We start from the raw sequence: 12,611 nt of genomic DNA, 5'->3' as shown, positions 1-12,611 counted from the left end.
AAGTCAGAAATGCATTAGATCATTCTCTCTGCCAGTCTCTGGTTCATGCTGTTAAAAATGTCAGCCTCCAAGTTTGAATGGCAGCCTGAGGGCCTTAGAAGCTTTTTGTTTTCTGAGATGGAAACACAAATTGGATGTGTGCCTGAGCGCTTCATCCTGGGCTGTAATTTCATCTTTTAGCTAAGAACCACAAGGTACATGAGCAGAGCACCCTGTAAACAATAATACTGTGGAAAAAAAAATAAACAAGGTCGTGTTTCTGGTACGTTGATCCGATGGTGTCCTGACCTCTATCACGTTGAACATCTCCACTCTGATTGCTGTTCCCTTTGGCATTACAATGAGAGAAAGAGAGACTGACAGAGGAGGAAAAGATTTAAAGTTGCAGTGTCGTTCTACATTCCTTGTATTGGCTATGAAATATTGAACTGTCAGAATGTGACACTTGGTTTTTTAAGCAACCTTTCTTGTTTGAGGTGTTTGCAGTTCATTCCTTTATCCCCCATTTGTCTGCTTTCATTGATAGGGTTGGAAGTAGTTGCCTTAAATGCATGAAAAGGGACAATGTTAAAGAGAAGTCATGCTGATGGAGCCAAATAAGCTTAACACTGGAACATAAGTGCAGGCTGTGAGGCATAGGCAAAAGGAAACTAAAGTTGGTTTAGTGCATTAATATTGGGGTTTATGGAACACCCTATTGTAAGGAAGAATCAGCTTAGGTCCCGGTTCTGTTTTTGTGGAGGCAGGAAGTGGGAAGGTGGTAGTGGGTAAAGATAAGAGATGGAGTGACAAAACTTGTTAAACTGATAGCCTACCATATAGCAGTATTACCAGTTAAATCAAAATTAACCCAGCTGTATTATTATTATTATTTTTTTAAAGATTTTATTTTTTTCCTTTTTCTTCCCAAAGCCCCCCGGTACATAGTTGTATATTCTTCGTTGTGGGTCCTTCTAGTTGTGGCATGTGGGACGCTGCCTCAGCGTGGTTTGATGAGCAGTGCCATGTCCGCTCCCAGGATTCGAACCAACGAAACACTGGGCTGCCTGCAGCGGAGCGCGCGAACTTAACCACTCGGCCACGGGGCCAGCCCTGTATTATTATTATTTTTAAAGATTTTATTTTCCCTTTTTCTCCCCAAAGCCCCCCAGTACATAGTTGTATATTTTTAGTTGTGGGTCCTTCTAGTTGTGGCATGTGGGATGCTGCCTCAGCACGGCCTGATGAGAGGTGCCATGTCTTTGCCCAGGATCCAAAGTGGTGAAACCCTGGGCCACCGAAGCGGAGCGCAAGAACTTAACCACTCAGCCATGGGGCCGGCCCCCCCAGCTATATTATTAATTGCTCTAATTATCCAATGTCTTTGGCAAGTGGTTCATTATGAAAGACTTAAAATTTTGGCAAGATAAGTTATTTTAAATGTGCAAAATTTGTGTTTATAGTAAGAAGGTTGATGAATTGTTAACATTGAAGAAGCATTATATATGTATGAGTACAGCTTAATGGCACATGAATAGAAAATCTTGTTGAAAAAGCCAAAACATAGATTTCTTGGAAAATATTTTCTAGTAATAGGATGAGTTTTCTATTGCTGTTTAAGTTTCAATACATCTTAAAACAACAAATATTTTATATTTTTAAAATTTTTCTTCTTAAGAAAACAGCACTATTGATAGATATGTGCTTTTATCTTAATCCATTTTCGGGGCATAGACCTTACAAGTAAAGTTTTAAGTGAGCGTGACCTTTTGCAATTCCTCTGGAGTCTGAAAAAGTAGGAATTTGCGTTGAAAATACTTGAATTAACTCTTATTGATGGTTTTAAAGGACAGCTACTTAGCTTAGTCTCTCCCTCTGCAAATGTGAAAGGCAGGAGCTACTCTCTGTCGTGAATACATAGTGAAATGCGCTGGAAACATGGTGGTAATCATTCCTGACATTTCTTAATTCCCTGCTTTGAGGTCATGCTGGAAAGAGAGGAGACAGTATTTATAAAATAATGGCCTGTTCCATTTTACCCAAAATTATGTCCTCTCTTACAAAATACAGTGCACAGAAAGCAAGACCAAAGGGAGGGACATTGAGAATTAGTTTCTGTTGTTTTAAGTATTGCTCTGTATTTTTAAAGCATAAATATTGATGTAGATTTGCATTTAACTATGAGAACCCACTGTCATGACTCAGTGGGGGAGTTTTCAAAAATCATTCTTCTGGAAATTGGTTTCTCATTGGCTGATTTCCTGAGGATGAGTGAAAACAAACCATTGTTTTCAATCTTGGAAGAGTAAGAGGACTGCAAGTGCTTATGTAAGAAATAAGACTAGAAATATGTGTATTTGTAGAATCTCCTAAATCTTAACATAGAGAAACTATGCAAAATTTCTTCTTCTCTTGGTGTATTATTAATCCATCATTTGCTATGAAAGTGCCTCACAGCCCATGGGCTTTATATAGTCACACCTCCATAATAATGATTAGCTTTATCACTTAAAGTCAGGCTTGCCTCATGAGCAAAAGGCAGTGTATACATAGAACCATAGAATTCCAGCATTGGAAGGGGCATCAGGAGGCCATCTAGTCCAGTCATATACAGGAATCCATTATGAAGTATTTTTGGCAGAGGGTCATCTAATCTCTGCTTGATCACTGCCATTAGTGGCAAGCTACACTTCTTGAGGCATCTTTTCTTTTCTTTTGAGGCATCTTATTTCTTCTTCACTGTTGCTGCTGTTAGAAAGTTTTCCCTCGAGGAGTCAAACTTTTTGTTCACCTACTGATTCTTAGTCTGCCTTTTGTGAAATGTAAAGTAATTGATTTCTTTTTTGTGTTTTTGTATGTTTGAGGATTGCTATCATGTTGCTTATATTTTTTGTTCCCAGCATGAATATTCTTGATTCTTTTAGTGTTTCTTTGGAGAATATCAATGATCATTTCTGCCATTTTCATAACCTCCTATTTTGATGGAGGGTGTTAGCATTCTGCTTGTCCTTCCTTGTGAATGTATTCCACCTTGACAGTGGCATGCAAAAGTAGAGGCAGCGTTGCAAAAGTGTATACAAGTGTAGAATGCAGTGATACATCTTGTTTTGAACATAATTTGGATTATGTAATTTAATTACTGCAGCCTAAAATCGAATATACTTCTTTGGTGTAGATGATTGAAAAATCTCTAGGAACTTAGGCTAGATTTGTTTCCTCACCTTTTCTTTGAAGCCAGAAAAGCATATGTAAGCACTTTGACAAATGACATAATGTAGTGGCATATCTGAGTGGTACAGGTATTTTAAACCTAGCTCCAGTTCCTGAAGATGGTGAACATCTGCTTAGAGGTATTGTAGAGCTCCACAATGCACTAATTGAATTACTCTTTTCTGGAGTTGCCGACTGCAGTAATTGAATTAGAATCAGCACGCGCGCGTGTGTGTGTGTGTGTGTGTGTGTGTGTAACTGAGAGAATTCCAACCTTAACAGGAAGAGACTGAGAGAGATATGACTGATGGTGTGTACTGTGCTGCTATCTAATGGCAGCCTATGGAACTACTACATGGTCTCCGGGGAAGAGAGAATGCAGGCAGCTGATCTAGTGTGACCTCAGTCTAACCCCATCCAGTTTAGTTCAAAAGGTCCTAAGATGTATTTTTATAATTCTAAATCTAAGAAAGAAAGAATGTGATTAATTTCTCTATTAAAAATTACGATATGTTTTCTTAGACATAAAGTTTTTTTATGAAGGATTTAGTTGCAAATATTCACCTGAATTAGAAACTTCTAGCCTCTAATTTAATTGGTGGAAACAAATCCAGATGTACTGCAGTGGATCATGTTCTTTCTCGTTTTGCCTTTCATGTGACATAAATGTGGAAAAGAATTATCTTTTTGTAATGTTCTTAGCATCAGCTAGGAAGAATGTTATAGGGTTTGTGTTCTTAAATAAAATTTCTTTCTGGTTGCCAAAATACTGAGGTCAAGTCAATTTAAAAGTGTTATCATTTTTGCTATACATGATTATGCCTACATAAAATTTAAAAATTGTATGGAAAAATATTTTAATTATTACATCAATATCAAAGTAAGTTCTATAGATCTCTGTTGCTCTAATTAGTCATTTAAAATTTAGCTTTACCACAAATTTGGGCAAGTTTGAAATCCTCTGAAGTGAAGTAGGTAATTTTCTTCCTTTTCTAAAAAAAGAATCTGTTAGTCACAGTTTAGTGATTTTGTAAAACATCGTGAAAATATAATTCTGTACAACTTTGAAAGCAAATACACTGAGGAGAACTCAGCCTGAATTATACTTTGATTCACTTTAACTCTAGGCATTCCAACTTGTAAAATAGTCCTTAATAGAAAAACACATATGTAAATCTCTTGATTTATAGAATGTGTATGTGGGCATTTTACTGATTTAGAAAATGCATTTTGACACCATGTAGACCTAAAGCTTTACAAATAACATTGCCATTCACAATTAGCCACAATTCCGTTTAATTAATATGTACAGTACCTTCTATGTGCCAGGTACTGTACAAAGTATTGGGCATAAATTAAGAGTCAGACCCTGTCCTCATGGAGCTTATAGTTATTTGCTAGACAATTATTCAGAACCTGTGTACCAGGCACTATGCATATAATTTGGGAGGGGGCTACTAGTGTAAATAACCATCCATTTTGTGTATTTTTCCCCTTGATTGAGCTAGAGGTCTGGCTTAATAGCAGCCCTAAGGAAGTAGTATACTTATGTTCATATCAGATATACCTCATCTCAGCAAAAATAGGGGTGTGCATATTTCAGACTAGTCTGTCTCTTTTTTAAAAAAAATCTTTTTCCTTTTTTCTCCCCAAAGCCTCCCTGGTACATAGTTGTATATTTTTAGTTGTGGGTCCTTCTAGTTTTGGCATGTGGGACATTGCCTCAGTGTGGCTTGATGAGTGGTCCATGTCCATGCCCAGGATCCGAACCAGCGAAACCCTGAGCTGCTGAAGCAGAGCTCACGTACTTAACCACTCGGCCACGGGACCTGCCCAAGACTAGTCTGTCTCTTAAATCGTTTTCCCTTCTGCCTTTCCCCATCTTTTAAGGGAGCAGTGATGTTTTCGATAGCTTTACATGTAGCTTAAAAAGAGATGGGTAACATTTATTAGTGTCTTCTGCTGGTAGATCATAGATTTTTAATCCTTGCTGTCTCCATAATTGGTAGTGCCCACTTGTGGTTTGGTATTTAGTTCAAGGTTCCTTCTAAGGCTATAAATGTGAAAGAGTCCATTGCATACCAGGTATAAAATGCTTCTTTAAACAGTTTATTTCTAGAACCTAAATTGTCCTGGGACCAGCTCTTGATATAAAAATTCATAGAAACCTGTTTTTCAAAGAGTGGGGTAACTCCTTGCCACAGTGCTGTAGTGTTAAAATTCACATTGGCCAGGTTGTTCTGTAAATTAAACACTGACAGCTACCCTCAGGGGAACAGCCAATGTATTTATGATGATGTGCTGATTACACAAAATACACTGCAAGCAGAAAACAGCTGCAGAGAACAAACCTCTTAAAAAGAATACAATTACAAATAGCACCCTCAGTATTTCTAGTGCTGAGTGTAGAATACAGCATGCTAATGCAGGTTTCTTACTTCATCTGCCTGAAAACAAAAAATCTGAAGGAGGTAAGTTAAACTATGGTTGATTGCACACGTGGTGCCAACATAGCAGTGAACAAATTTTGTTTCTGAAGAGCACAGCGATGAGTGCACAAATATCAGGTGTGGAATAGTCAAACCCCTTACCCCCCTTTTTTGTTAGTAGGTTTTATTAGTGTTTCTCTCATATATAGTAGGGCATGGCCTTGAGGGGATAAGAGCTCTGGACATTTGAAGGATATTACACAATGAATTGGGCAGGAGAGTATCTAAGTTGTGGTTTTAAACACAATTGGTAGAAATTTGATATGTAGGGTTTGGATATCAACATTTTGTTTGAAGATACAGCTCTATATTTTCATTGTTCTTAATGACTTTGAAGATGTTTGCCCTTGGAATTAATGAAAGGAGTCATTACTCTGTATCTATGGTAAGGTCTTTCTGATATCTTAAATTCTCTTTTTCAAGAATATGGTCTTGTAGGACACTGGAATAGCTGAGTGATTGCATATTTTTAGGAGAATCAACTCTCAAGTATATCCCCCTTCATCCCTGTATGTTCCTGGTCACATGCAGACAGGTAAGATTAGAAAAAATTTTAGTTTTCCTTGTTTGAGATTCTCTCTGTTACAGTTTAGGGTCAGTGTCTATAAAATATTTCAACTGCTGAGCATGCTAGCTCCTGTTTAAATCAGTAGAAAATATGTTGATCTTCGAAGACATAAATTTACTCAGACTGACTGTAAGGTATAGCAGGGAGACGCAGTGATTGGAAACAGTTCACTTCACCCGCCTGAAACTAAGAATCAACTCTTCAGTATATGGATCACTGGTATGTAATAATCGACTATTATTGGTCTGTCTGTTGGTCTCTTTTTAAATCAGTTTGGAACCTCCTGGAGTTATTTTCTTGCTCTGCTGACATCAATCCCATGTGGCAGAGGAGTTGTGTATAACTGCTTTGGTTTAATCAATAGAATAATTGATAAACCAGATAAGATTTAAACTGATTATAGGCCCAACAGAATTCTCCAGAGGCCTTGGACTCTCTTAATTTTGACATGTGTGTTGTGTACCCTGAGGATGAAGTGCAGTTTGAATTATCTGTTTTTATTTGCTTAATGATGGGGAGGGTGTTAAAGTCAAATGTTTAATTAACCCAGCAATGGGCTGCGTTGTCACTTACACACAGCTGATTGAGATATCTCATGGAGAATACTGAATAGGAATGATAATGTGGCACTGGGATGGAAGATTGCTTTTTCAATCCATTTGCTGGGTCACTGCTTTGAATGTCTTATTGGATGAAAGGCATTCAGCCTGGAGAAAAAATTCAGCATTTAAGTACATTTTGTTCTCTTCTCCCCCTCTAATCCCCTCCTTGCCCAGAAGTTAACTAAAACAGATATGTTCTAGGTTTAATAAGCCATTCATGTACTAGTAAGAGATCAGGGTAGTCAGTAGCCTCAAGCTACATAATTTCCTGTGGAAACGGAAAAATCCTACTAGCCTCCAAGGCATTCTAAATGTGAACTCTTTTGTCCCTCACATCCCTTGTCCCTTGCCATTATTGTGGAGTTGTCTTTGGTTACTTGTCTCTTGCCTCTTTTCTTTAGTGTTTGCTTGATGTGCTGCTACCTCTAGGGCCACAGACAGACCTTTTTCTCCTAAGGAAGCATATTCTCCAGTACATTTTTGCCGTTTCATGCAGGAGGCTTCTATTTGGTTGTATTTCTGATCAAATATTACAGTGAGATTGTTGAACTATTTAGAGAGATGAAAATGTAAAGCATATAGATTCTTGTTCCTTTTGCTACTGCTATTATAGAAACAATTGGTTCTATGTATATTTCATTTTGTTGAGAGGCAGTTTGCTTTCTGTAGGGACTAAAAAATTAGGCCGGGAAAGATTCTAATAGTCCACACCATCAAAAATGCAGTCCAAACAATTGGACTTTTAAGGTCTTGCTGCGCACAAAAAATTCCTAACCAGCATTGTAATTAAATATAAAATTATTTGGAGGCATATTGAGCAAAACTTAAAAAAAATAATTTTATCGAGGTTGGCCGGGTTGTGCAGCAGTTAAGTTTGCACATCCCGCTTTGGTGGCCCACTGTTTGCTGGTTGGGATCCCGGGTGCGGACCTATGCACTGCTTGGCAAGGCATGCTGTGGCAGGCATCCCACATATAGAGGAAGATGGGCACGGATATTAGCTCAGGGCCAGTCTCCTCAGCAAAAAGAGGAGGATTGGCAGCAGATGTTAGCTCAGGGCTAATCCCCCTCAAAAAAAAAAATATTGTCATGACTTTCCTTCTTTGTAGTTCTTATGTTTCTTCCTTCTATCCCCCAAAGATCTAAGCCAGGAATTTACTAATTTTTTTCTTTGCTTTAGTTATTTGTATTCCAGAGAGCACAATACGGAGAAGGATACAAGATTGATCTTTTATATGTGTCCTCTTCAACCATAGTCTGGGGCATGACTACTTGGTCACAGCGGGGAGGCGGATTTACAAAGCAATAGAAGCATGCAGCTAGTTTTCAGGCGCAGGTTGGACTTCTGCGGGTCAAGGCAGACCAGACGAGTAGCTTATCTTGAGGGACGAAAGTAATAGACCAAATATAGAGCAGCTATTTCAGGAATCATGTAGGTCATTTAATTATCCATTATGATTGAGTGGCTAATGCTCTTTTGGCAATTACATGACCTCTGTTATTCTTGAAACCTTTCCAGGCCCTCATGGGTCGAATGACCCACCAGTCAGTGCTTGCAGACTTCATTCCACTCAGAAGGAAAGGAGATGCTGGGAACTACTGACTGGCATTTAGAAATAGCTATGCTTTTTTTAACCGACCACTACCCAGAATGTCCTTTGTATAGCAGTCAGTGATAGGCAACTGGTTTTGAAGTCAAGTGTTCCTTCATTGTCTGCAGGAGCAAGAGGTACATTGGTTTCTACAAGAAGGAATTGTGGCAAAACAAACTTTAATACAAAAGTTGGCTATTTTATTCACAGGTTCTGTACTACAAGAACAGGTACTATGGCACTAAAACTGATGTTTGGTATCTGTCAAACCAATCATCCATTAACAAACTCTCAAGTTAGTGAAACAATTTATTTCATTCTTTAACACAATAAAATGCTATTGATGATGCTAATAACAGATTTTAAAAGGTCATTGATTAAAATTAGCCGAATTTATTTATTTGTTTGTTTTTGATTGACACCTGAGCTAACATCTGTTGCCAATCCTTTTTTTTTTTCTTCTTCTCCCCTAAGTCTCCCTGTACATAGTTGTATATTCCAGTCGTAGGTCTTTCCCATTGTGCTCTGTGGGACGCCACCTCAGCATGGCTTGATGAGCAGTGCTAGGTCTGCACCCAGGATCCAGACTGGCAACCCCTGGGCTGCTGAAGCAGAGTGTGCAGACTTAACCACTCGACCACGGGGCCAGCCCCAAAATTAGCCCAATTTAAATTGGCTAATCATTATTTATTTAACTAATCAAATATAATATTATAATTATAATCATATATAATGTTATATATTATAATAAATATCATATAATATAACTAAATAATAAAATGATTATTTAATTACATAGAAAGGCCACTTTAAAATTGAGGTGCTGATCCAAAACAGAATAATTCTGGAACATTTGGATTAATGTTTTTCACGTTTTTTTTTTTTTAATCAACAAAGGATCATTAATATTTCCAAAGAAAACTCTTTACTCCTGCTAAATGGTAGTAAAACTTGCCTTTTGTAATTGTAGTGACATATCAAGTAATTCTGAGAAAAGAAAATAATGTAGATTTCTTCTGATTCTTTAGATTAAGAACAATTATTGTGTGGAAGGTATTGACACTATAATCCAACTATTTGCAGGATTTGTCAGAAATGCACAAACAAAATTCTGTATACTTAGCAAAATAGAAGATTTAAGGTATATAACCATTCACTAGCTTTCCAGTAATTTAAGATTGTAGGCTTAAGAAAAATAATTTCGTTAGAATAACACAGAAACATATCCTTTAAGTAAAAACCATTTGTGTTGTTATAGAAAAAAAATCTTTTTAAATATGTTACTTACACATCAAAGAGAATTGTTAAAAACAACAGAAATAACAACAAACCTACAAGGTTGTTTATCTCTGGGGCAGTAAAATTAGCCATCTTCCCAAATAAATTTATTAAACTACTCCTGGGAGAACTCCAAGTTAATCTCTTTTGGGTTTTATTTTCATTTCGTTGTTTGGTAATATTAGCAAATGAAAAATTGAAGACATAAATTGGTGTTTGTAACCTTTGACCTTTCAGAAATAGAAGCCTTTTCACTTAAATTTTAAATCCTTTAGGCAATACTACCTTTCTGTCTGCTACTTAGAGACCTGTGAGAATGCAGTCCATGTGAATTATATTAGTTGTTTTCTGTTTAAAAATATTTTTTCTCTTATTGTAGTTCTTAAATTTCTGTAGTGGGGATGAACAGAAAATAAGAAAGCAGAATTTATCATAAAAGCTAAAGTTACAGCTTAAATTCAAGTATCCTGAATAAGGACTATAGTTAGTGTACTTGGCATTTTAAAAGAAAAAAGCAAGGGATATTAAGCAAAGTGTGATGTTTGATTTCTTATTAAGTTTCTATTTTTTAGGACATACCCTTCAAGACCTATGTTGGACCATGTTTTTCACCCTTGGGAACCAAAAATCTATATAAGTCAATGAGGGGAGATGGTATTTGTAATTTTAAAGACCTGAAAATTCATTAAGACTTTGTATAATTACTGGAAAAGTCCCCAGGATAATAAGCCCACAGAATATTAATTTCTTAATAATAAGAAAAAAAGTGATTAAATAAGGGACAGTTCACAATAGAAATAGAAATAGAAATACACACCTAAACACAGATCTTAACCTAGCCCAATCTGGTTTTCAGAAATTTACTTATTTACTTAGTATGATTTTATTTTCATTCCAAAATAGGTAGACATTTGGGGATATTACGGTTTATCACCATTAAAGGAGCCTTAAATTTCTTTCACGATATTGTTGAATTGTAATAAAATGGGAACACCAAAGCAGGGAAGATATCCAAAGTGATGAAAGTCATTTAGCAAAAAAAAATCAGGAACAGCAATGACAGAAATAACTATTCTGCAGAGAGAAAGGATTTTGGCATACATCCTAAGGGTTCTATAGTTCTCAACCCCATTTTGAGAAATCAAAAAGATCCACAAAATGCAGATGTCTTTGAGTTATAAAAACAACCAGATGTGCTTATTAGTAGAAGCAAATGTTTGCCTCTCAATTCACACAAAACTATATGCAGAGGATCTCTGGATGAAATATTGTGTAAATAGGGCAGCAAAGAAAATTGTGGCATGAAAGGATCTGTCCTAAACACATAATCATGAAAGTAATATCTTGAAAAGGGAAAAAAAATCTTTTAAGATTGATGTAGATTTAGAGGTAGGAGAGGTAAAGTAAGCTAGTTATACTTTTGTTTACATGGTAGGCAAGCTTGTTTTTTTAATTAGGTATGGCTTTCTATCCCAAATCCCCCTGGTGAATTTTTATTCATTTTACTATGCTTGCTTGTTTAGCTACTTTGTGCATTGTTCTTGTATTTTAAACACTGAAAACATATGCATGAAACTCATTTTTTTCTGAACAAATGATAATCATTTTAGTTCTTTCAAGAAAAACAACCTGCAGTAGTATATAAATGCCCCCCTTTGCAAGCCTATTGGGATTTTTAAAATATTAAGCCACATTGTTATAGATACATGTGGTTTGGTGATTTCACTGAGATATTAAGCAGAAAAAAATATTTAAAAAAATCTACTTGAAAGGGCAAGGTATATACAAAGTTTGTTTGTTTGTTCTTAAATCAAGCCTTTAGAGTGAAAAAAGACCTTTAGAGTTTAAATGGACTATTACTTCTGATGTGGAGCATATTAACATAATAACAAACTCTTTTATATACTCATAGTCATTTCTAAGTTCATGTTCAAACCTTTGATTAAGTCACAAAGCTGATTGTGTTCAGACATCTGTGTAATATCTCTCCTAGTCACAAAACAGAGATAACTCTTCTAGCGTTTTTTTTTCTTTTGGTCCCCATATTTGGTGATAAAAATTTGGCCTTCTCCTATAGCCATGCTTTTAATGGTGAAATATTAAAATGCTGTATTATGATATAGTCTATAACTTGAAAGTTAACAAAAAAGCAACGCTGTTCCTTCATGCCCTTGCCTTGTCACTCCCTGGTGCAGCTCCTCTCTTCCATCCTTCTTATCAGAATATCTCAGGGTTTAGTTGAGCTGGTTTATCTTAAAAGAGCAGGAGGCAGGCTTTTAGGGAGTAAGCTACATGTTCCAGTATAACAGGCACCAATGCTGTTTGACTTGAAAAACATTTGATCTCTTACATTAACAGCCCATGTCACTGTAATAGGGACTACAGCCGGGCTGTTGTTCAGTTTTCTGTTATTTTAGCTTTGAAATAACTGTTAGTGCTGTTCCAAAATCTCCAGGTTTAAAATTGTGTATTGGCTGTCCACCCAGGACTCGTAAGTAAATAAGGTGATATGTGTGGCCAGAGGGAGCGTATTTTGTTAGCTTTGTTTTAAATAAGAACCTTCCCTATCTAAAGATGGTTTTTGTCTGACCCCTGATAGTATGCTGCATGACTTTGCTTGTGTAAATTTGCAGATCTAGCAATAACTTAAAGCAGATTTTTGTTTGTTACTAATGTGTGTGCTCAGTGACTATTAATTAATGAACTTTCATATTTTTTCTCAAATAATGAGGGATTTCATTTTCTCATGAAGGTTAACTTCAAACATCCTGCAGAATTTCCCTAAGTATAGTAGTTTGTATAGCAGTTGTTGAAAACGGACAAGCAAGAATTTAAGGGGTGTTTTTTTTGGACTTAAATATTGCTTAACTTTATTTTTAAATCTTCAGTCATT

At 36.4% G+C, this 12,611-nt stretch overlaps 1 protein-coding gene across 6 annotated transcripts in view; it reads left to right on the top strand.

Annotated features, from left to right (window-relative positions):
• Positions 1 to 12,611, top strand: part of BTRC (beta-transducin repeat containing E3 ubiquitin protein ligase) — a 161,124-nt gene that overhangs the window by 61,409 nt on the left and 87,104 nt on the right. The gene's annotated exons all lie outside the window — the stretch shown is intronic.

The sequence above is a fragment of the Equus asinus genome, chromosome 2 (genome assembly GCF_041296235.1).
Source record: "Equus asinus isolate D_3611 breed Donkey chromosome 2, EquAss-T2T_v2, whole genome shotgun sequence".
NCBI classification, from domain to species: Eukaryota; Metazoa; Chordata; class Mammalia; order Perissodactyla; family Equidae; genus Equus; species Equus asinus.
Note: the sequence above shows the minus strand (reverse complement) of the source record. Positions and strands in the feature narration are given on the sequence as shown.